Source organism: Lonchura striata, chromosome 1A, assembly GCF_050655825.1.
Source record: "Lonchura striata isolate lonStrDom1 chromosome 1A, ASM5065582v1, whole genome shotgun sequence".
In the NCBI taxonomy this organism is placed as follows: domain Eukaryota; kingdom Metazoa; phylum Chordata; class Aves; order Passeriformes; family Estrildidae; genus Lonchura; species Lonchura striata.
Genome location: NC_140741.1, coordinates 1,053,898 through 1,077,744, shown reverse-complemented (window position 1 = coordinate 1,077,744; position 23,847 = coordinate 1,053,898). Strand labels below are relative to the sequence as shown.

At 52.1% G+C, this 23,847-nt stretch overlaps 1 long non-coding RNA gene across 1 annotated transcript; it reads right to left on the bottom strand.

Annotated features, from left to right (window-relative positions):
- Positions 1 to 7,592: 7,592 nt before the first annotated feature.
- Positions 7,593 to 12,098, bottom strand: LOC146763329 (uncharacterized). The gene is made up of 2 exons (XR_014952008.1): positions 10,784 to 12,098; positions 7,593 to 10,703 (listed from the first exon to the last, which is right to left on the bottom strand). It is a non-coding gene; the product is annotated as an uncharacterized LOC146763329 (long non-coding RNA).
- Positions 12,099 to 23,847: the final 11,749 nt, after the last annotated feature.

Here is a 23,847-nt window from a genome sequence, read left to right as displayed (position 1 = left end):
TTTTGGGCGTCCCAGGGAGGGCTTTGGAGTCCTGGGGAGAAGTTTGGAGGTTTCAAGGGGTTTTTGGGAGGAATTTTGGGGGTCCTGGGGGGGGGTTGGGGTCCTGAAGGGAATTTTTGGGTTCCCGAGGCTGTTTATGGCGGTCCCGGGGCTGTTTTTGGGGGATCCCGCCGGGTATTTTTGGGGGTGCCGGGAGTGTTCTTGGGGTCCCCCCTCACCAGTCCACGGCCGGCTCCACTCCCCGGTTCCCGGTCAGCGCCAGCGCCTTCGCCCTGCGGGACCGGGGGGCTCCCGGTTATTTTTGGGGGGTCCCAGAGGGTTCTGAGGGGTCCCGGGGGGTTTTTTGGGGGTCTCGGTGGCGTTTTGGGGGTCCCGGGGGCTCCGGGGCCTGTCCGTGTGTCCCGCCCCCCCCCAATCCCATTCCCGGTGCCGGGTCCCCTCCGGCTGCTCCCGCCCGCCCTCCCCCGCTGTCCCCCCGGTGCCGCCGCCCTCAGCGCGCCGGGCCCCGAATCCCACCTCCAGCAGCGCCTCCAGAGCCGCCCGAGCCCGGTCCCACCGCCCGCCGCCATCACGGCGGCGCCGGGCTCCCGACACGTGGGGGACGGCGGCCGGCGAGGGACAGAAAGGCACAAAGCGTTCCGGTACGGACGGCGGCCGGAACGGGACAGAAAGCCTCCCTCGCCGCTGCCATCCTAATCCGGCGCCGCCGCGGAGCCGCCTCCAGCCCTCCCCTCACTCACAGACATCGCCCCGCTCGCCGCTCGCTGCCGCCCCTCGCCCCGTCTCGGTGATTTTGCCGGGCGCTGGCTGGGGGGCTGCAGTACCGCCCTGTGCCCACAAGGCGGCAGCACTTTTCAAGCGAGTCCGCGCCAAGCCACTCCCAAGAGGGCGGCCGGGTTGCAGTACCGCCCTTTGTCCACAGGGCGGCAGCACTTTCCAAGCGAGTCTGCACCAAGCCACTCCCAAGAGGGCGGCCGTGGGCGGCGGGGTTGCAGTACCGCCCTGTGCCCACAAGGCGGCAGCACTTTTCAAGGGAGTCCGCGCCAAGCCACTTCCAAGAGTGTGGCTGCGGGTAGAGCGGCTGCACTACTGCCTTGTGTCCACAAGGCGGCAGCACTTTTCAAGCGAGTCCGCGCCAAGGCACTCCCAAGAGGGCGGTCGGGCTGCAGTACCGGCCTTTGTCCACAAGGCGGCAGCACTTTTCAAGGGAGTCCGCGCCAAGGCACTCCCAAGAGTGCGGCTGCGGGCAGAGCGGCTGCACTACTGCCCTTTGTCCACAAGGCGGCAGCACTTTTCAAGGGAGTCCGCGCCAAGCCACTTCCAAGAGGGCGGCCGGGCTGAAGTACCGCCCTGTGTCCACAAGGCGGCAGCACTTTTCAAGCGAGTCCGCGCCAAGCCACTCCCAAGAGGGCGGTCGGGCCGCAGTACCGCCCTGTGTCCACAAGGCGGCAGCACTTTTCAAGCGAGTCCGCGCCAAGGCACTCCCAAGAGTGCGGCTGCGGGCAGAGCGGCTGCACTACTGCCCTGTGCCCACAAGGCGGCAGCACTTTTCAAGTGAGTCCGCGCCAAGGCACTCCCAAGAGTGCGGCTGCGGGCAGAGCGGCTGCACTACTGCCTTGTGTCCACAAGGCGGCAGCACTTTTCAAGCGAGTCCGCGCCAAGGCACTCCCAAGAGGGCGGTCGGGCTGCAGTACCGGCCTTTGTCCACAAGGCGGCAGCACTTTTCAAGCGAGTCCACGCAAAGCCACTCCCAAGAGGGCGGCTGCGAGAGGCGGGGCCGCAGTACCGCCCTTTGTCCACAATGCGGCAGCACTTTTCAAGGGAGTCCACGCCAAGCCACTTCCAAGAGGGCGGCCGGGCTGAAGTACCACCCTGTGCCCACAAGTCGGCAGCACTTTTCAAGCGAGTCCGCGCCAAGCCACTCCCAAGAGGGCGGCGGGGTTGCAGTACCGCCCTTTTTCCACAAGGCGGCAGCACTTTTCAAGCGAGTCCGCGCCAAGCCACTTCCAAGAGTGCGGCCACGGGCAGAGCGGCTGCACTACTGCCTTGTGTCCACAAGGCGGCAGCACTTTTCAAGCGAGTCCACGCCAAGCCACTCCCAAGAGGGCGGCTGCGAGCGGCAGGGCCGCAGTACCGGCCTTTGTCCACAAGGCGGCAGCACTTTTCAAGCGAGTCCGCGCCAATCCACTCCTAAGAGGGCAGCTGCGGGCGGCGGGGCCGCAGTACCGCCCTGTGTCCACAAGGCGGCAGCACTTTTCAAGCGAGTCCACGCCAAGGCACTCCCAAGAGGGCGGCTGCGAGAGGCGGGGCCGCAGTACCGCCCTTTTTCCACAAGGCGGCAGCACTTTTCAAGCGAGTCTGCGCCAAGGCACTCCCAAGAGGGAGGCGGGGTTGCAGTACCGCCCTGTGTCCACAAGGCGGCAGCACTTTTCAAGCGAGTCCGCGCCAAGGCACTCCCAAGAGGGAGGCGGGGTTGCAGTACCGCTCTCTGCCCACAAGGCGGCAGCACTTTTCAAGCGAGTCCGCGCCAAGGCACTCCCAAGAGGGAGGCGGGGTTGCAGTACCGCTCTCTGCCCACACGGCGGCAGTACCGCGCCGTCCCCGCCGGCACGGCCTCGGCAGCGAACGCCCCAAAGCGTCCGCGCGGGAAAGAACGGAACAAAAAGCCTGCCTGAGACCCGATAGGAACTGAAAGAAAAAAGCTTTACTCTTAAGCTGCAGTTCAACACGCTTTATTTTTATGTTTTTCATATTTATATTCACATTCGGATTTGTAATGGATATTGATGGAAAATTATATTTTCATAATTTCTTACATTTATTCCTATTATATTTTATTTCAGATTTTTATACGTATCCTAATGGATATCTTAATAGAGGTCAGGGGAGGGTGTGTGGCTGGGGGCGGGGCCAGGGGAGGGGGTAAGGACAGGGGTGGGGGTTAGAGGGTGGGGTCAGCATTGGGGGAGGGGGGTCAGCATTGGGGGCGTGGTTAGGGGTGGGGTCAGGGTGTGGGGGAGGGGGTGGAGGGTGGGTCAGGGAAGGGGTTAGGGTAGAGGGAGGATTCAGGGTGGGGGTGTGGCTACCAGACAGACCCCTCCCCTACCCCCCCTATACATATATATATAAATATAAAAATATTGTCAGGCGCAGCAGTGGAAAATTTGATGCTACCAAGGAGTAAAAATTTTTATTTTTACTTTGATGCTCCCAGGGAGTAGAAATTTTTATTTTTAAAGTTGTTTTTCTTTTTTTTTACTTCCTCGGAGCACGGTATTTTCTACTCCTGCTTTTTTATTCTAAGTACAGAAAGGGGAAAAAAGAGAGAAAGAGGAGGAGAGAGTGAGAAGAAGAAGAAGAGGAGAGAGTGATAAGAAGAGGAGAGACAAGAAGAAAAGGAGAGAGGAGGAAGACGAGAGAGCGAGAAAAGGAAAAAGAGAGAGGAGGAAGATGAGAGAGTGAGAAGAAAAAGAGGAGAGAGGAGGAAGAGGAGTGAGAAGAAAGGGAGAGAGATGAAGAAGAGTGTGAGAAGGAGAGAAGAGAGCAAGAAGAAGAGGAAAGCGTGAGAGGAAGAAGAGAGTGTGAGAAGGAAAGGAGAGAGTGACAAGAGGAAGAGAGAGGAGGAAGAGGAGTAAGTGAGAGGAAGAAGAGGAGAGAGAGAGGAGGAAGATGAGAGAGAGGAGAGAGTGAGAAGAAGAGGAGAGAGGAGGAAAAGGAGAGAGTGAGAAGAAAAGGAAAGAGTGAGATGAAGAGGAGAGAGTGAGAGGAAGAGAAGAGAGTGAGAGGAAGAAGAGAGAGGAAGAAGAGGAGAGAGAGGAGGAAGAGGAGAGAGGAGGAAGAGGAGAGAGTGTGAAGAAGAGGAGAGAAGAGGAAAAGAGCGAGAAGGAGAGAGTGAGATGAAGAAGAGTGTGAGAAGAAGAGAACAGTGAGAAGGAGAGAGGAGAAAGAGGAGAGAGGAGAAAGAGGAGAGAGTGAAAAGAAAAGGAGAGAGAGATGAAGCGAGTGTGAGAAGAAGAGAGGAGAGAGTGACAAGAGGAAGAGAGGAGGAAGAGGAGTAAGTGAGAGGAAGAAAAGGAGAGAGAGAGGAGGAAGATGAGAGAGAGAAGAAGAGGAGAGTGAGAAGGAGAGAGGAGGAAGAGGAGAGAGTGAGGAGAAAAGGAGAGAGATGAAGACGAGAGTGTGAGAAGAGGAGAGAGTGAGAAGACAGGAGAGTGAGAAGACGAGGAGAGAGGAAGAAGAAGTGAGAGGAGGAAGAGGAGAAAGTGAGGAGAGGAGGAAGAGAGTGAGAAGAAAAGGAGAAAGATGAAGAAGAGAGTGGGAGAAGAAGAGGTGAGAATGAGAACAAGAAGAGGAGAGAGGAGGAAGAAGAAGAGAGGAGGAAGAGGAGAAAGTGAGAAAAGGAGAGAGGAGGAAGAGGAGCGAGTGAGAAGAAACGGAGAGAATGAGATGAAAAGGAGAGTGTGAGAAGAAGAGAGAGATGAAGAAGAGGAGAGTGAGATGAGAGTGTGAGAAGAAGAGGAGAGAGTCAGAGGAAGAAGAAAGAGGAGGAAGAGGAGAAAGTGAGAAGAAGAGGAGAGAGGAGGAAGAGGAGAGAGTGAGACGAAAAGGAGAGAGTGAGAAGAAAAAGAGAGTGTGAGAAGTGGAGAGAGTGAGGAAGAAGAGAGAGGAAGAAGAGAGGAAGAAGAAGAGAGGAAGAAGAGGAGAAAGTGAGAAGAAGAGGAGAAAGGAGGAAGAGGACAGAGTGAGAAGAAAAGGAGAGAGTGAGATGAAGAAGAGGAGAAGGTGAGAAGAATAAGAGGAGAGAGTGAGAGGAATAAGAGGAGAGAGGAGGAAGAGGAGAGAGTGAGGAGAAAAGGAGAGAGAGAGATGAAGAAGAGAGTGTGAGGAGAGAGTGTGAGGAGAGGAGAGAGTGTGAAGAAGAGGAGTGAGAAGAAGAAGAGGAGAGAGTGAGAAGAAGAAGAGGAGAGAGTGAGAAGAAGAAGAGGAGAGAGTGAGAAGAAGAAGAGGAGAGAGTGAGAAGAAGAAGAGGAGAGAGGAAGAAGAAGAGGAGAGAGGAGGAAGAAGAGGAGAGAGGAGGAAGAGGAGCGAGTGAGAAGGAGAGAGTGAGATGAAGAAAAGGAGAGTGTGAGAAGAAGAGGAGAGAGTGAGATGAAGAAGAGGAGAGTGAGAGGAGAGAGTAAGAAGAAGAGGAGAGAGTCAGAGGAAGAAGAAAGAGGAGGAAGAGGAGAAAGTGAGAAGGAGAGAGAGAGATGAAGACAGTGTGAGAAGAAGAGGAGAGAGCGAGAAGAAGGAGAGAGGAGGAAGAGGAGAGATGAGAGGAAGAGGAGAGAGGAGGAAGAGGAGTGAGAAGAAGAGGAGAGAGCGAGGAGAAGAAGAGGAGAGTGTGAGAAGAAGAGGAGAGAGAGTGAGAAGAAGAAGAAGAGGAGAGAGTGAGAAGAAGAGAGCGAGAAGAAAGAGTGAGAAAAAGATAAGGAAGAGAAAAGAGTATGAAGAAAACAGAGCAAGAAAAATAAAAGAGATAAAAAGAGAAACCAAAAAATTCAGATTAGAAAGAGAAAGGCAAAAGAAAGGAGGGGTAAAGAGAAAAAGAGTGAAAGACAAAGAGAAAAGGAAGCACTTGAAATGAAAGAGAAAAGCAAATAGAGAGACAAGAAAAAGAAGAAATAGAGCTGAAAACCTACAGGAAAACAAATGGAGAGACTGAACACAAGGTAGGGTTCAAGAGAGAAAGAAATAGAGAGTTAGAAACACAAAAAATTAAAGTTGGACAGAAAAGTAAAAAGGGTTAGAGACAAAGAAAATGATAGCAAGTGTTAGAAAGACAAAGGCTGACAAAGAGAAAAAAAAGAAGAAAACATAGTGAAACCTAGATTGAAAGAGACAAAGAGACATGGGGAAATACATGTAGAGGAAGGGAAGAAAATAGACAGGGTGAGAAGGAAATAGGGTTAGAGAAACATAGAGATGTGTTAGAAATGGAAACAAAGGAAAACACAGCCAGAGACAAAGAGTTACACATGGAAGGATAAAGTGAGGAATAGACTAAAGAGGAAAGTAAGAGGCAAAGGGAGAAAAAGGGTGAAAATGATACGACTCAACCACACCAAAGAAAGACAGGAGATGGATGGTGGGCGGGGCAGAGGGTAAGAGGTATCATTATTAGGGCTGATTAATCTTTATTCCTTTAATTTAAACTTCAGCAATACACAGGGAAACAATGTATACAAACGCAAGTACAGAGACAAATACAACAAAGAATACATCATACCTAGGCACACAAGTACAAGTCCAATTTACATACAGCAAAATACATCAAAAGACAGGAACACCTGCAAAGACAGAACAATATAATGTATTACAAGGAAAATACATATTGACACAATATAACCGTGTCTCCATTTCAGAAAAGTCCACAACGCTTTTATTGTTATGACGCACCCGGAACAAAAACGGCGCAAAACGCTCCGCCGACGTGCACGCCCCCTTCGCGTTACGCACAAACTCACATTCACGGCAACTCGCTCCAGAGACTCCCAAAAAATCCTCCTGCCTGATGAAAACCCCCCCTGAAAGGCAAAGGCCATACACACAAGGTTGGAACTGCTCCACACACACACACACACACACAGCTGCAGACACAAGCACACACAAACTCTCACAGACAGACACAGACAGTCACACTCTCACACATTCTTCTGCTGACACGCTGGCTGCCACCCTTACGTGAAACGCTGCACTGAAGAATATGCTTAAACGCTTCTTCTGACCGCAGGACCTCCATGTCAAATGGTAGATTCCAGGAAATTCTGTAGGGACCCGGGGACCTACGAGACAAGGGGAGGCGGTCAGTGACTGACTATCTGAGAGCTAGGAGCTATACCAACTCTGGGCCCATCAGTGTTGTACCCCAAACCCCGTAGAGAACAGATGAACGGCAAAGCTTTATAACTGCTCTACCTGAGCGTGACTACGTGCCCGGGCAAGGCAGCTCCGATCACAATTGCCACAACAGAGGTGCATACAACATAAGCCATCGTAGGTACATACAGTATAAGCACAAACAACATAAGGCAACGTAGGTACATACAGTATAAGCACAAACAATATAAGACAACATAGGTACATACAGTATAAGCACAAACAACATAAGCCAACATAGGTAGGCGCAACATACGCACATACAATAGAAGCCGACACAGGTAGGTGCAACATAAGTGCATACAATGTAAGCCGACAGAGATACAAGATAAGTGAGGACTTGATATAATTCTCCAGAAGACTAATTTTTGAGCCCTATATCCTTTGAGAAGGCAGATGCTACGGAACTACTGTGGTCAGGTGATGAAGGGCTAATAAGATCCGTACGGAAGTCCAAGAGAAGGGCTACCAAAACTGAGAATGAAGATGGATGAGAACATCTCATGTACATCGTCCGGTCCCAAAAAGTAAATATGTAAAGATGCCAGAATAACTGATATCCAGGAAGGTACGTGAGCAAAATATGGCCGATACGGCACAAAATGATGTTGCTAAAGCATGGAGATGTAACAAAGGCCTAAGACACAGACAACGTGACACGGACACAGACAACGTGACACAGACACACATGGAAACTGCCTGGCAATTTCACCTTATGGACCCAAGATTCCTGGCCCAAGATGAGCCATGGGCTGATGATGCCAAAGAAAAGAAAGCCCTAGGGCAGTAGCACTTGATGATGACATGCAACGCCTTTCAAGATGTTAGTGCCAAAGCACTTAAGAGAAAGCCTAAGAAGCTCAGTAGGCCTAGAGAAGGAAGAAATGACTACAGGGTGACTGTAGCTATAGCTCCAGACATGAAGGCGGGCTCCTATGGTGAAAAGATCCACGACAACGTCAAGAGTCAAAGAAGGCCGCCAATGCGAACGTCACGAGAACGCGGAGAGGGATCGGAACTGCCCTGCCCAGCGAAGACTCTGGGGGGGCTGAGGAGAAACCCTCTCCCTTTGCTCCCGAGGAGCCCATCCCACTATGGGCCTCTTCTCCAAGCTAACATCAAATAGCCTCCTGTGATAGTGAAGGTTTTTCCCCCATCTCCCACCTACTGGCCCCAGCACTTAGCTTTTGCAAGACAACCGGATGGAATCCCATGTCAGTTGGATGTGAACGGCGAGATGTTCTGTACATCCGCTTCGGTGCTGCCGTTTCCAAACTTCAGCTACGCTCCTCCTCAGGGTACCTAAGACAAAACAGAAAATGCAACTAGTGCCCACGAAAAGAGGAATCCCTGAAACTCCGACACACCGCTGCCCCAGCTCACCTGAAGTCTCAATTTGACTCCACAGGCTGCCTGGAGGATACCTGAAAAACAAAAAGGTACACACTTAGCATGCTGCTGCATAAGAGTCACCTGTGAGTCACCGTGCCAAAATGCCAACTCACCCGCTCGCCTCTGTTCCTTCACACAGCTAGGGCAGCGACAGCACCTGCAAAAAAACAAAGCAAAAAAACCCACACCGAGATTCTGTGAAAACAACATCCCCCTGCCCTGAAAAGCACACCCACCCAGACCTTACGCTTGCACCCACCTGGCCTTGGACATCCGGACCAGAGATATCTTGCAAGACGACTGCCTAAAATAAAACAAAGTAACTAAGAGTGGATGCTTAGAATTGCACCAGAAATGGAGACCTGAGCCAGAACAACTCCTTCTGTCCACTGCTCACCTGGCACACAGGGCCTTGACTGCTGCAAACTGCCGGGACCTCCTAAAATTAAAGGCAAAGAACACTGCTGTAACATGGTCACCATTCAGGCTGCCGCTGCAAATGCAAACAATGACTGACCTGATCATGGGAAAATCCTCACGCAAGAATGGGGCCCTCTGCCACTGACCTGAACTGTCTGCATCTGAAAGGAAGTTAGGACTAGTGTCAAATGGCTGCAGGACAACTTAGCATCACCAAACATGTTATGTCAATCTCCCCATACAATCTAGAGCCCAACTACACCCTGCAAATGACAAATTTCAAGTCCCCAGGACTTGTGCTATTACAGGCTATGCAGCAGGGCAGAGCAGCTGTGGGACAAATACGTGCAGACACCCGTGACACAGGACAGGCAGAGAGAGCTTTTGAGGAGAAGAAAGGACCGAGAGACCCAAAGAACACAGAGTGCACCAGAGACAAGTGACAGGACACACACCAGAACTGCTCTGCCCTGTGCACCTCAGCACTGTGATCAAAACAGACACTTTCCCTTTAGCTGGCCTAAGGGGACACTTCTTGCACATCCCTGCCCCCAAACCTGATCCTAAAGGCCCTCCCAGCACCCCGCTTTCACCCCCACTGTGGGCCTGAGCCCTCCACTAATCTCTCAGCCATCTGGGCATGAGAATCCACGTCGCGTGCCAATGGAGGCTGCCTCGCCTGCGGGGAATGTCCAATGGTCACCGGGCTGTGGTCCCGTGCTCAGCTACAATCGAGAACACCAAACATCACTGCATGATCTTAGCTGCACAATGGACAAAACCCAGCAATCCTGCTACTCACCGTTCTCCTGAGAACGCTCGGGCCGCACACTTTGGCCAGGCTCAGAGGCTGCCACCGTCATCGCAGGGTCTGCCTGGGTTAAGAAGAGACAAAGAGACTCGGCATTGCTGAAACACGAGTGGACCTTGGCTCCCCCTCCCTACCTCGGCGACTCACCACAACTCCTCAGCCATTGCCAAAGGCAACTCTGATGCAATCTTGAAATACAAAATTTCAAGGCTTCATCTCAGAGTCCTGCAACACCTTCCAGAGGGCTCACAAGCACGGAAATCCAGGCCATCAGCTGTTGGTGACAGGGGCTTGGCATACTCTGAGTGGATTCCCTAAAGCACACAAACAACAATGGATGCTTACAATTGCACCAAATCTTGAAACCTGAGCAACAACAGCTGCTTCTGTCCACTGCTCACCTGGCACACTCGGCCTTGACTGCTGCTATCTGCCTGGACCTCCTAAAAATAAAGGCAAAGAACACTGCTGTAACACAGTCACCCTTTAGGCTTCCCCTGCAAATGCAAACAATGACTGACCTGATCATGGCAACACCCTCACCCCAGGACTGGGGCTCTCTGCCACTGACCGGAACTGTCTGCATCTGAAAGGAAGTTAGGACTAGTGTCAAACAGCTGCAGGACAACTTAACAGCACCAAACATGTTATGTCAATCTCCCCATACAATCTAGAGCCCAACTACACCCTGCAAATGACAAATTTCAAGTCCCCAGGACTTGTGCTATTACAGGCTATGCAGCAGGGCAGAGCAGCGGTGGGAAAAATACGTGCAGACACCCATGACACAGGACAGGGAGAGAGAGCTTTTGAGGAGAAGAAAGAGCTGAGAGACCGAAAGAACACAGAGTGCACCAGAGACAAGTGACAGGACACACACCAGAACTGCTCTGCCCTGAGCACCTCAGCACTGTGATCAAAACAGACACTTTCCCTTTAGCTGGCCTAAGGGGACACTTCTTGCACATCCCCATCTCCAAAACTGACTCAAAAACCCCTCCTGGGGAGTCCCAACCTGGCACCTCTCTTCCATCCCCTCTGTGCGTTGTAGCCCTGCACTTATCTTGCACATATCTGGGGATGCAAATCCCCATCAGGTGCAGATCGAGGCCTCGTGCCTGTCTGGGAAGTTCCAGTTGTCACCAGGCTGTTATCTCTTGCTCTGCCAAGAGAAAGAAAACCAAACGTCAGTGCACTACCTTAACAGCACGTGGGCCAGAACCTGACAATTCTGCTACTCACCGTCTCCCAAGAAGTCTTGGGCCACACACCTCAGGCGCGCTTGGATTCTGACACCGTCATCTCAAGGCACACCTAGGTTAAGGGCAGACAAGGTGACATGGCATTGCTGCAACTTGAGGGTACCCTCACTCCTCTTCTCTGCCTCACCACAACTCCTTGCCCATTCCTGTGGGTTACCAGGAGGGGACCTTGAAATGCAAAATTGGAAGGATCTGTCACAGGGTCCTGTATTGCTTCCCACAAGATCACATCTGCATGAAAACTGGTCCATCAGCCAGTTGGAGACAGAGGTATGAGTACACTGAGTGGATTCCCTAAAGCACACAAACAACAATGGATGCTTACAATTGCACCAAATCTTGAAACCTGAGCAACAACAGCTGCTTCTGTCCACTGCTCACCTGGCACACTCGGCCTTGACTGCTGCTATCTGCCTGGACCTCCTAAAAATAAAGGCAAAGAACACTGCTGTAACACGGTCACCATTTAGGCAGCCCCTGCAAATGCAAACCATGACTGACCTGATCATGGCAACACCCTCACCCAGGACTGGGGCTCTCTGCCACATATTTGAATTGTCAGCACCTGAAAGGAAGTTAGGACTAGTGTCAAATGGCTGCAGGACAACTTAGCATCACCAAACATGTTATGTCAATCTCCCCATACAATCTAGAGCCCAACTACACCCTGCAAATGACAAATTTCAAGTCCCCAGGACTTGTGCTATTACAGGCTATGCAGCAGGGCAGAGCAGTTGTGGGACAAATACGTGCAGACACCCGTGACACAGGACAGGGAGAGAGAGCTTTTGAGGAGAAGAAAGAGCTGAGAGACCCAAAGAACACAGAGTGCACCAGAGACAAGTGACAGGACACACACCAGAACTGCTCTGCCCTGAGCACCTCAGCACTGTGATCAAAACAGACACTTTCCCTTTAGCTGGCCTAAGGGGACACTTCTTGCACATCCCTGCCCCCAAACCTGATCCTAAAGGCCCTCCCAGCACCCCGCTTTCACCCCCTCTGCGGGCCTTAGCCCTCCACTTATCTCTCTGGCATCTGGGGATGAGAATCCACGTCGCGTGGCAATGGAGGCTGCCTCGCCTGCGGGGAATGTCCTATGGTCACTGGGCTGTGGTCCTGTGCTCAGCTACAATCGAGAACACCAAACATCACTGCACGATCTCAGCCGCACAGCAGCCACAACTCAGCAATTCTGCTGCTCACCATTATTCTCTTGAGAACGCCGGGCTCCTCGGGCCGCACGCTTCGCCCACGCCCTCCTGGCAGGGTCTGCCTGGCTGAAGAGCAGGCGAGGTGAGGCGGCGTTCCCAAAACTCGAGTGGACCCTGGTCCCCCTCACTAGTAGTTCCCCCACTTACAGCAACTCCTTGGCCGCTCCTGAGGCTCCCTGGTGCCACCTCCAAGTGACAAAGATCAAGGCTTCGTCGCAGAGCCGTGTGCCGCTCCCCGAATTCCCAGGAGAGCGAAGGAGCGGCTCTGCGGCCGCTTGCAGGGGGGACTCGCTGGTACACGAGTGGACTGCCTAACGCACACAAACATGAATGGATACTGAGACTTGCAGCAGAGACACTACAGCTGCAGGCACACAAATTCATAAATAATTAAACTAACAAAACCCCAAAATTCTACCAAAATATTAATTTTTTTTACCCAGTATCCAAATTGCCAAATAGATTAACAGAGACACCCTGTCCTATCCCCTCAATAACGCCTCTAAAATCTATGCCAAACAAATCCTTAAAACTAAGAAAACCCTGCCTGTATTGAAATAAAAACAAAAAAAATTCTTGTAAACGTTATAAATTCATTAACCTAACACATCAGAACCATAAAAATATTAAACCTTTATGAACACCAGTACGCACGACCCTCGTTTCAACGTATAAAAGTAAAGCTATCCCTACTACTAACCTAACACAAATATCAAAAAAATATAGCAATAAGCAATAAAAAAAAATAAACCTCACTAAAAATGAAAAATAAATTTTTTACTTTAAGCCAAAAAAAAATCATACATTCTAAACAGAAACTTCCTCAAAATTGAGGCACATGCCCAGGGGACCCTGCTCCTGAGCAGGGACCTGACAGCAAAAAATTCATACAACGAAGGATATATCCCAGACCATAGTTGCCACCATCTCCAGCAGGTGCTGCCCTGACAGTCCGCAGGGAGCCCTACAAACGGACATCAGGAACCTGGACTGGTGAATTTTCTTTTCCATGGAAAATGGCCAAAGGAAGTGCCCAGGGGCCCCTAGCACTGGGCTATGACCTCAAAGCAAAAAATCCTTATATTGAAGGATGGACCCCAGACCGAAGTTGTCCCCTCCCCAAAGTTGTGCCGCCCTGATAGACCCAAGGGAGCCCTACAAACTGACAGCAGGAACCTGGACTGCTGAGTTTTCTTTCCCAGGGAAAATGGCCAAAGGACGTGCCCAGGTGCCCCTGGCCCTGGGCTAGGGCCTGACTGCAAAGAATCATTAAATCAAAGGCTGGACCCCAGACAAAATTGTCCCCATCTCATACTTGTGCTGCCCAGATAGACCCAAGGGAGCCCTACAAACTGACATCAGCAACCTGGACTGGTGAGTTTTCTTTTCCAGGGAAAATTGCCAAAGGATGTGCCCAGGGGCCCCTGGCACTGGGCTGGAACCTGAATGCAAAAAAATCCTTATATCGAAGGATGGATCGCAGACCAAAGTTTTCCCCTCCACAAACCTCTGCTGCCCTGATAAAGCCAAGGGAGCCCTACAAACTGACATCAGCAACCTGGACTGGTGAATTTTCTTTTCCATGGAAAAGGGCCAAAGGATGTGCCCAGGGGCCCCTGGCCCTGGGCTGGGGCCGGATTGCAAAGAATCCCTATATCGAAGGATGGATCGCAGACCAAAGTTGTCCCCATCTCAAATTTTGCTGCCCTGATAGACCCAAGGGAGCCCTACAAACTGACATCAGGAACCTGGACTGGTGAGTTTTCTTTCCCAGGGAAAATGGCCAAAGGATGTGCCCAGGGGCCCCTGGCACTCGGCTGGGACCGGACTGCACAAAATCCTTATATCGAAGGATGGACCCCCGACCAAAATTGTCCCCTCCTCAAAACTCTGCTGCTCTGATAGACCCAAGGGAGCCCTACAAACTGACATCAGCAACCTGGACTGGTGAGTTTTCTTTCCCAGGGAAAATGGCCAAAGGATGTGCCCAGGGGCCCCTGGCACTGGGCTGGGACCTGACTGTAATGAATCCCTATATCGAAGGATGGATCGCAGACCAAAGTTGTCCCCACCTCAAACTTGCGCTGCCCTGATTGACCCAAGGGAGCCCTACAAACTGACATGAGGAACCTGGAGTGGTGAGTTTTCTTTCCCAAAGAAAATGGCCAAAGGATGTGCCCAGGGGCCCCTGGCACTGGGCTGGGACCTGACTGCACAAAATCCTTATATCGAAGGCTGGACTCCAGACCGAAGTTGTCCCCACCTCAAACTTCTGCTGCCCTGATAGACCCAAGGGAGCCCTACAAACTGACATCAGCAACCTGGACTGGTGAGTTTTCTTTCCCAGGGAAAACGGCCAAAGGATGTGCCCAGGGGCCCCTGGCACTGGGCTGGGACCTGACTGTAAAGAATCCCTATATCGAAGGATGGATCGCAGACCAAACTTGTCCCCACCTCCAACTTGTGCTGACCTGATAGACCCAAGGGAGCCCTACAAACTGACATCAGCAACCTGGACTGGTGAGTTTTCTTTTCCAGGGAAAATGGCCAAAGGTTGTGCCCAGGGGCCACTGGCTCCGGGCTGGGACCTGACTTCACAAAATCCTTATATCGAAGGATGGACCCCAGACCAAAATTGTCCCCTCCTCAAAACTCTGCTGCCCTGACAGACCCAAGGGAGCCCTACAAACTGACATCAGCAACCTGGACTGGTGAGTTTTCTTCCCCAGGAGAAATGGCCAAAGGATGTGCCCAGGGGCCCGTGGTCCTGGGCTGGGGCCTGAATGCAAAAAATACTTATATCAAAGGATGGTCCCCAAACTGAAGTTGTCCCCTCCACAAACCTCTGCTGCCCTGATAAAGCCAAGGGAGCCCTACAAACTGACATCAGCAACCTGGACTGGTGAGTTTTCTTTCCCAAAGAAAATGGTCAAAGGATGTGCCCAGGGGCCCCTGGCACTGGGCAGGGGCCTGACTTCAAAAAATCATTTTATCGAAGGATGGATCGCAGACCGAAGTTGTCCCCTCCTCAAACTTCTGCTGCCCTGATTGACCCAAGGGAGCCCTACAAACTGACATCAGGTACCTGGACTAGTGAGTTTTCTTTCCCAGGAAAAATGGCCAAAGGATGTGCCCAGGGGCCCCTGGCCCCTGGTTGGGACTTGATGGCACAAAATCCTTATATCGAAGGATGGACCCCAGACCGAAGTTTTCCCCTCCTCAAAACTCTGCTGCCCTGATAGACCCAAGGGAGCCCTACAAACTGACATCAGCAACCTGGACTGGTGAATTTTCCTTTCCAGGAAAAATGGCCAAAGGATGTGCCCAGGGGCCACTGGCCTTGGACTGGGACCTGACTGCACAAAATCCTTATATCGAAGGATGGACCCCAGACCAAAATTGTCCCCTCCTCAAAACTCTGCTGCCCTGATATACCCAAGGGAGCCCGACAAACTGACATCAGCAACCTGGACTGGTGAGTTTTCTTTCCCAGGGAAAATTGCCAAAGGTTGTACCCAGGGGCCCCAAGCACAGCACTGGGACCTGACTGCAAAGAATCCTTATATCGAAGGATGGATCGCAGACCAAAGTTGTCCCCACCTCAAGTTTTGCTGCCCTGATAGACCCAAGGGAGCCCTACAAACTGACATCAGGAACCTGGACTGGTGAGTTTTCTTTCCCAGGGAAAATGGCCAAAGGAAGTGCCCAGGGGCCCCTAGCACTGGGCTATGACCTCAAAGCAAAAAATCCTTATATTGAAGGATGGACCCCAGACCGAAGTTGTCCCCTCCCCAAAGTTGTGCCGCCCTGATAGACCCAAGGGAGCCCTACAAACTGACATCAGGAACCTGGACTGCTGAGTTTTCTTTCCCAGGGAAAATGGCCAAAGGATGTGCCCAGGGGCCCCTGGCACTGGGCTGGGACCTGAATGCAAAAAATCCCTATATCAAAGGATGGATCGCAGACCAAAGTTGTCCCCTAATTAAACATGTGCTGACCTGATAGACCCAAGGGAGCCCTACAAACTGACATCAGCAACCTGGACTGGTGAGTTTTCTTTCCCAGGGAAAATGGCCAAAGGATGTGCCCAGGGGCCCCTGGAACTGGGCTGGGACCTGACTGTAAAGAATCCCTATATCGAAGGACGGATCGCAGACCAAAGTTGTCCCCACCTCAAACTTGTGCTGCCCTGATAGACCCAAGGGAGCCCTACAAACTGACATCAGGAACCTGGACTGGTGAGTTTTCTTTCCCAGGGAAAATGGCCAAAGGATGTGCCCAGGGGCCCCTGGCACTGGGCTGGGACCTGACTGCACAAAATCCTTATATCGAAGGATGGACCCCCGACCGAAATTGTCCCCCCTCAAAACTCTGCTGCTCTGACAGACCCAAGGGAGCCCTACAAACTGACATCAGCAACCTGGACTGGTGAATTTTCTTTCCCAGGGAAAATGGCCAAAGGATGTGCCCAGGGGCCCCTGGTCCTGGGATGGGACCTGAATGCAAAAAATCCTTATATCAAAGGATGGTCCCCAAACTGAAGTAGTCCCCTCCACAAACCTCTGCTGCCCTGATAGACCCAAGGGAGCCCTACAAACTGACATCAGGAACTTGGACTGGTGAGTTTTCTTTCCCAGGGAAAATGGCCAAAGGATGTGCCCAGGGGCCCCTGGCCCTGGGCTGGGACCTGACTTCACAAAATCCTTATATCGAAGGATGGACCCCAGACCAAAATTGTCCCCTCCACAAAACTCTGCTGCCCTGATAGACACAAGGGAGCCCTACAAACTGACATCAGGAACTTGGACTGGTGAGTTTTCTTTTCCAGGGAAAATGGCCAAAGGATGTGCCCAGGGGCCCCAAGCACAGCACTGGGACCTGACTGCACAAAATCCTTATATCGAAGGCTGGACTCCAGACCGAAGTTCTCCCCACCTCAAACTTGTGGTGCCCTGATAGACCCAAGGGAGCCCTACAAACTGACATCAGGAACCTGGACTGCTGAGTTTTCTTTCCCAGGGAAAATGGCCAAAGGATGTGCCCAGGGGCCCCTGGCACTGGGCTGGGACCTGACTGTAAAGAATCCCTATATCGAAGGATGGATCGCAGACCAAACTTGTCCCCACCTCCAACTTGTGCTGACCTGATAGACCCAAGGGAGCCCTACAAACTGACATCAGCAACCTGGACTGGTGAGTTTTCTTTCCCAGGGAAAATGGCCAAAGGATGTCCCCAGGGGCCCCTGGTCCTGGGATGGGACCTGAATGCAAAAAATCCTTATATCAAAGGATGGTCCCCAAACTGAAGTTGTCCCCTCCACAAACCTCTGCTGCCCAGATAAAGCCAAGGGAGCCCTACAAACTGACATCAGCAACCTGGACTGGTGAGTTTTCTTTTCCAGGGAAAATGGCCAAAGGATGTGCCCAGGGGCCACTGGCTCTGGGCTGGGACCTGACTTCACAAAATCCTTATATCGAAGGATGGACCCCAGACCAAAATTGTCCCCTCCTCAAAACTCTGCTGCCCTGATAGACCCAAGGGAGCCCTACAAACTGACATCAGGTACCTGGAGTGGTGAATTTTCTTCCTCAGGAGAAATGGCCAAAGGATGTGCCCAGGGGCCCGTGGTCCTGGGCTGGGACCTGAATGCAAAAAATACTTATATCAAAGGATGGTCCCCAAACTGAAGTTGTCCCCTCCACAAACCTCTGCTGCCCTGATAAAGCCAAGGGAGCCCTACAAACTGACATCAGCAACCTGGACTGGTGAGTTTTCTTTCCCAGGGAAAATGGCCAAAGGATGTGCCCAGGGGCCCCAGGCCTTGGGCTGGGACCTGACTGCACAAAATCCTTATATCAAAGGCTGGACTCCAGACCAAAATTGTCCCCTCCTCAAATTTGTGCTGCCCTGATAGACCCAAGGGAGACCTACAAACTGACATCAGCAACCTGGACTGGTGAGTTTTCTTTCCCAAAGAAAATGGTCAAAGGATGTGCCCAGGGGCCCCTGGCACTGGGCAGGGGCCTGACTTCAAAAAATCATTTTATCGAAGGATGGATCCCAGACCGAAGTTGTCCCCTCCTCAAAACTCTGCTGCTCTGACAGACCCAAGGGAGCCCTACAAACTGACATCAGCAACCTGGACTGGTGAGTTTTCCTTTCCAGGAAAAATGGCCAAAGGATGTGCCCAGGGGCCACTGGCCTTGGACTGGGACCTGACTGCACAAAATCCTTATATTGAAGGATGGACCCCAGACCGAAGTTGTCCCCTCCCCAAAGTTGTGCTGCCCTGATAGACACAAGGGAGCCCTACAAACTGACATCAGGAACTTGGACTGGTGAGTTTTCTTTTCCAGGGAAAATGGCCAAAGGATGTGCCCAGGGGCCCCTGGTCCTGGGCTGGGACCTGACTGTAATGAATCCCTATATCGAAGGATGGATCGCAGACCAAAGTTGTCCCCACCTCAAACCTGCGCTGCCCTGATAGACCCAAGGGAGCCCTACAAACTGACATGAGGAACCTGGAGTGGTGAGTTTTCTTTCCCAAAGAAAATGGCCAAAGGATGTGCCCAGGGGCCCCTGGCACTGGGCTGGGACCTGACTGCACAAAATCCTTATATCGAAGGCTGGACTCCAGACCGAAGTTCTCCCCACCTCAAACTTGTGCTGCCCTGATAGACCCAAGGGAGCCCTACAAACTGACATCAGGAACCTGGACTGGTGAGTTTTCTTTTCCAGGGAAAATGGCCAAAGGATGTGCCCAGAGGCCCCTGGCCCTGGGCTGGGACCTGACTGCAAAGAATCATTATATCGAAGGATGGATCGCAGACCAAAGTTGTCCCCACCTCAAACTTGTGCTGCCCTGATAGACCCAAGGGAGCCCTACAAACTGACATCAGGAACCTGGACTGGTGAGTTTTCTTTTCCAGGGAAAATGGCCAAAGGATGTGCCCAGGGGCCCCTGGTCCTGGGATGGGACCTGAATGCAAAAAATCCTTATATCAAAGGATGGTCCCCAAACTGAAGTTGTCCCCTCCACAAACCTCTGCTGCCCAGATAAAGCCAAGGGAGCCCTACAAACTGACATCAGCAACCTGGACTGGTGAGTTTTCTTTTCCAGGGAAAATGGCCAAAGGATGTGCCCAGGGGCCCCTGGCTCTGGGCTGGGACCTGACTTCACAAAATCCTTATATCGAAGGATGGACCCCAGACCAAAATTGTCCCCTCCTCAAAACTCTGCTGCCCTGATAGATCCAAGGGAGCCCTACAAACTGACATCAGGTACCTGGACTGGTGAATTTTCTTTTCCAGGGAAAATGGCCAAAGGATGTGCCCAGGCTCCCCTGGTCCTGGGCTGGGACCTGACTTCAAAGAATCATTATATCGAAGGATGGATCGCAGACCGAAGTTGTCCCCACCTCAAACTTCTGCTGCCCTGATAGACCCAAGGGAGCCCTACAAACTGACATCAGGAACCTGGACTGGTGAGTTTTCTTTTCCAGGGAAAATGGCCAAAGGATGTGCCCAGAGGCCCCTGGCCCTGGGCTGGGACCTGACTGCAAAGAATCATTATATCGAAGGATGGATCGCAGACCAAAGTTGTCCCCACCTCAAACTTGTGCTGCCCTGATAGACCCAAGGGAGCCCTACAAACTGACATCAGGAACCTGGACTGGTGAGTTTTCTTTTCCAGGGAAAATGGCCAAAGGATGTCCCCAGGGGCCCCTGGTCCTGGGATGGGACCTGAATGCAAAAAAACCTTATATCAAAGGATGGTCCCCAAACTGAAGTTGTCCCCTCCACAAACCTCTGCTGCCCTGATAGACCCAAGGGAGCCCTACAAACTGACATCAGCAACCTGGCCTGGTGAGTTTTCTTTCCCAGGGAAAATGGCCAAAGGATGTGCCCAGGGGCCCCAGGCCTTGGGCTGGGACCTGACTGCACAAAATCCTTATATCAAAGGCTGGACTCCAGACCGAAGTTGTCCCCTCCTCAAATTTGTGCTGCCCTGATAGACCCAAGGGAGACCTACAAACTGACATCAGCAACCTGGACTGGTGAGTTTTCTTTCCCAAAGAAAATGGTCAAAGGATGTGCCCAGGGGCCCCTGGCACTGGGCAGGGGCCTGACTTCAAAAAATCATTTTATCGAAGGATGGATCGCAGACCGAAGTTGTCCCCTCCTCAAACTTCTGCTGCCCTGATTGACCCAAGGGAGCCCTACAAACTGAAATCAGCAACCTGGACTGGTGAGTTTTCTTTCCCAGGAAAAATGGCCAAAGGATGTGCCCAGGGGCCACTGGCCTTGGACTGGGACCTGACTGCACAAAATCCTTATATCGAAGGATGGACCCCAGACCAAAATTGTCCCCTCCTCAAAACTCTGCTGCCCTGATATACCCAAGGGAGCCCGACAAACTGACATCAGCAACCTGGACTGGTGAGTTTTCTTTCCCAGGGAAAATTGCCAAAGGTTGTACCCAGGGGCCCCAAGCACAGCACTGGGACCTGACTGCAAAGAATCCTTATATCGAAGGATGGATCGCAGACCAAAGTTGTCCCCACCTCAAGTTTTGCTGCCCTGATAGACCCAAGGGAGCCCTACAAACTGACATCAGGAACCTGGACTGCTGAGTTTTCTTTCCCAGGGAAAATGGCCAAAGGAAGTGCCCAGGGGCCCCTAGCACTGGGCTATGACCTCAAAGCAAAAAATCCTTATATTGAAGGATGGACCCCAGACCGAAGTTGTCCCCTCCCCAAAGTTGTGCCGCCCTGATAGACCCAAGGGAGCCCTACAAACTGACATCAGGAACCTGGACTGGTGAGTTTTCTTTCCCAGGGAAAATGGCCAAAGGATGTGCCCAGGGGCCCCTGGCACTGGGCTGGGACCTGACTGCACAAAATCCTTATATCGAAGGATGGACCCCCGACCGAAATTGTCCCCTCCTCAAAACTCTGCTGCTCTGACAGACCCAAGGGAGCCCTACAAACTGACATCAGCAACCTGGACTGGTGAGTTTTCTTTCCCAGGGAAAATGGCCAAAGGATGTGCCCAGGGGCCCCAGGCCTTGGGCTGGGACCTGACTGCACAAAATCCTTATATCAAAGGCTGGACTCCAGACCAAAATTGTCCCCTCCTCAAATTTGTGCTGCCCTGATAGACCCAAGGGAGACCTACAAACTGACATCAGCAACCTGGACTGGTGAGTTTTCTTTCCCAAAGAAAATGGTCAAAGGATGTGCCCAGGGGCCCCTGGCACTGGGCAGGGGCCTGACTTCAAAAAATCATTTTATCGAAGGATGGATCGCAGACCGAAGTTGTCCCCTCCTCAAAACTCTGCTGCTCTGACAGACCCAAGGGAGCCCTGCAAACTGACATCAGCAACCTGGACTGGTGAGTTTTCCTTTCCAGGAAAAATGGCCAAAGGATGTGCCCAGGGGCCACTGGCCTTGGACTCGGACCTGACTGCACAAAATCCTTATATCGAAGGATGGACCCCAGACCAAAATTGTCCCCTCCCCAAAGTTGTGCCGCCCTGATAGACCCAAGGGAGCCCTACAAACTGACATCAGGAACCTGGACTGGTGAGTTTTCTTTCCCAGGGAAAATTGCCAAAGGTTGTACCCAGGGGCCCCAAGCACAGCACTGGGACCTGACTGCAAAGAATCCTTATATCGAAGGATGAATCGCAGACCAAAGTTGTCCCCACCTCAAAACTCTGCTGCCCTGATAGACCCAAGGGAGCCCTACAAACTGACATCAGGAACCTGGACTGGTGAGTTTTCTTTTCCAGGGAAAATGGCCAAAGTATGTGCCCAGGAACCCCTAGCACTGGGCTAGGACCTCAAAGCAAAAAATCCTTATATTGAAGGATGGACCCCAGACCGAAGTTGTCCCCTCCCCAAAGTTGTGCTGCCCTGATAGACACAAGGGAGCCCTACAAACTGACATCAGGAACTTGGACTGGTGAGTTTTCTTTTCCAGGGAAAATGGCCAAAGGATGTGCCCAGGGGCCCCTGGCCCTGGGCTGGGACCTGACTGTAATGAATCCCTATATCGAAGGATGGATCGCAGACCAAAGTTGTCCCCACCTCAAACCTGCGCTGCCCTGATAGACCCAAGGGAGCCCTACAAACTGACATGAGGAACCTGGAGTGGTGAGTTTTCTTTCCCAAAGAAAATGGCCAAAGGATGTGCCCAGGGGCCCCTGGCACTGGGCTGGGACCTGACTGCACAAAATCCTTATATCGAAGGCTGGACTCCAGACCGAAGTTCTCCCCACCTCAAACTTGTGCTGCCCTGATAGACCCAAGGGAGCCCTACAAACTGACATCAGCAACCTGGACTGGTGAGTTTTCTTTCCCAGGGAAAATGGCCAAAGGATGTCCCCAGGGGCCCCTGGTCCTGGGATGGGACCTGAATGCAAAAAATCCTTATATCAAAGGATGGTCCCCAAACTGAAGTTATCCTCTCCACAAACCTCTGCTGCCCAGATAAAGCCAAGGGAGCCCTACAAACTGACATCAGGTACCTGGACTGGTGAGTTTTCTTTTCCAGGGAAAATGGCCAAAGGATGTGCCTAGGGGCCCCTGGCACTGGGCTGGGAACTGACTGTAAAGAGTCCCTCTATCGAAGGATGGATCGCAGACCAAAGTTGTCCCCATCTCCAACTTGTGCTGCCCTGATAGACACAAGGGAGCCCTACAAACTGACATCAGGAACCTGGACTGGTGAGTTTTCTTTCCCAGGGAAAATTGCCAAAGGTTGTACCCAGGGGCCCCAAGCACAGCACTGGGACCTGAATGCAAAGAATCCTTATATCGAAGAATGGATCGCAGACCAAAGTTGTCCCCACCTCAAGTTGTGCTGCCCTGATAGACCCAAGGGAGCCCTACAAACTGACATCAGGAACCTGGACTGGTGAGTTTTCTTTTCCAGGGAAAATGGCCAAAGGATGTGCCCAGAGGCCCCTGGCCCTGGGCTGGGACCTGACTGCAAAGAATCATTATATCGAAGGATGGATCGCAGACCAAAGTTGTCCCCACCTCAAACTTGTGCTGCCCTGATAGACCCAAGGGAGCCCTACAAACTGACATCAGGAACCTGGACTGGTGAGTTTTCTTTTCCAGGGAAAATGGCCAAAGGATGTCCCCAGGGGCCCCTGGTCCTGGGATGGGACCTGAATGCAAAAAATCCTTATATCAAAGGATGGTCCCCAAACTGAAGTTGTCCCCTCCACAAACCTCTGCTGCCCAGATAAAGCCAAGGGAGCCCTACAAACTGACATCAGCAACCTGGACTGGTGAGTTTTCTTTTCCAGGGAAAATGGCCAAAGGATGTGCCCAGGGGCCCCTGGCTCTGGGCTGGGACCTGACTTCACAAAATCCTTATATCGAAGGATGGACCCCAGACCAAAATTGTCCCCTCCTCAAAACTCTGCTGCCCTGATAGATCCAAGGGAGCCCTACAAACTGACATCAGGTACCTGGACTGGTGAATTTTCTTTTCCAGGGAAAATGGCCAAAGGATGTGCCCAGGCTCCCCTGGTCCTGGGCTGGGACCTGACTTCAAAGAATCATTATATCGAAGGATGGATCGCAGACCGAAGTTGTCCCCACCTCAAACTTCTGCTGCCCTGATAGACCCAAGGGAGCCCTACAAACTGACATCAGGAACCTGGACTGGTGAGTTTTCTTTTCCAGGGAAAATGGCCAAAGGATGTGCCCAGAGGCCCCTGGCCCTGGGCTGGGACCTGACTGCAAAGAATCATTATATCGAAGGATGGATCGCAGACCAAAGTTGTCCCCACCTCAAACTTGTGCTGCCCTGA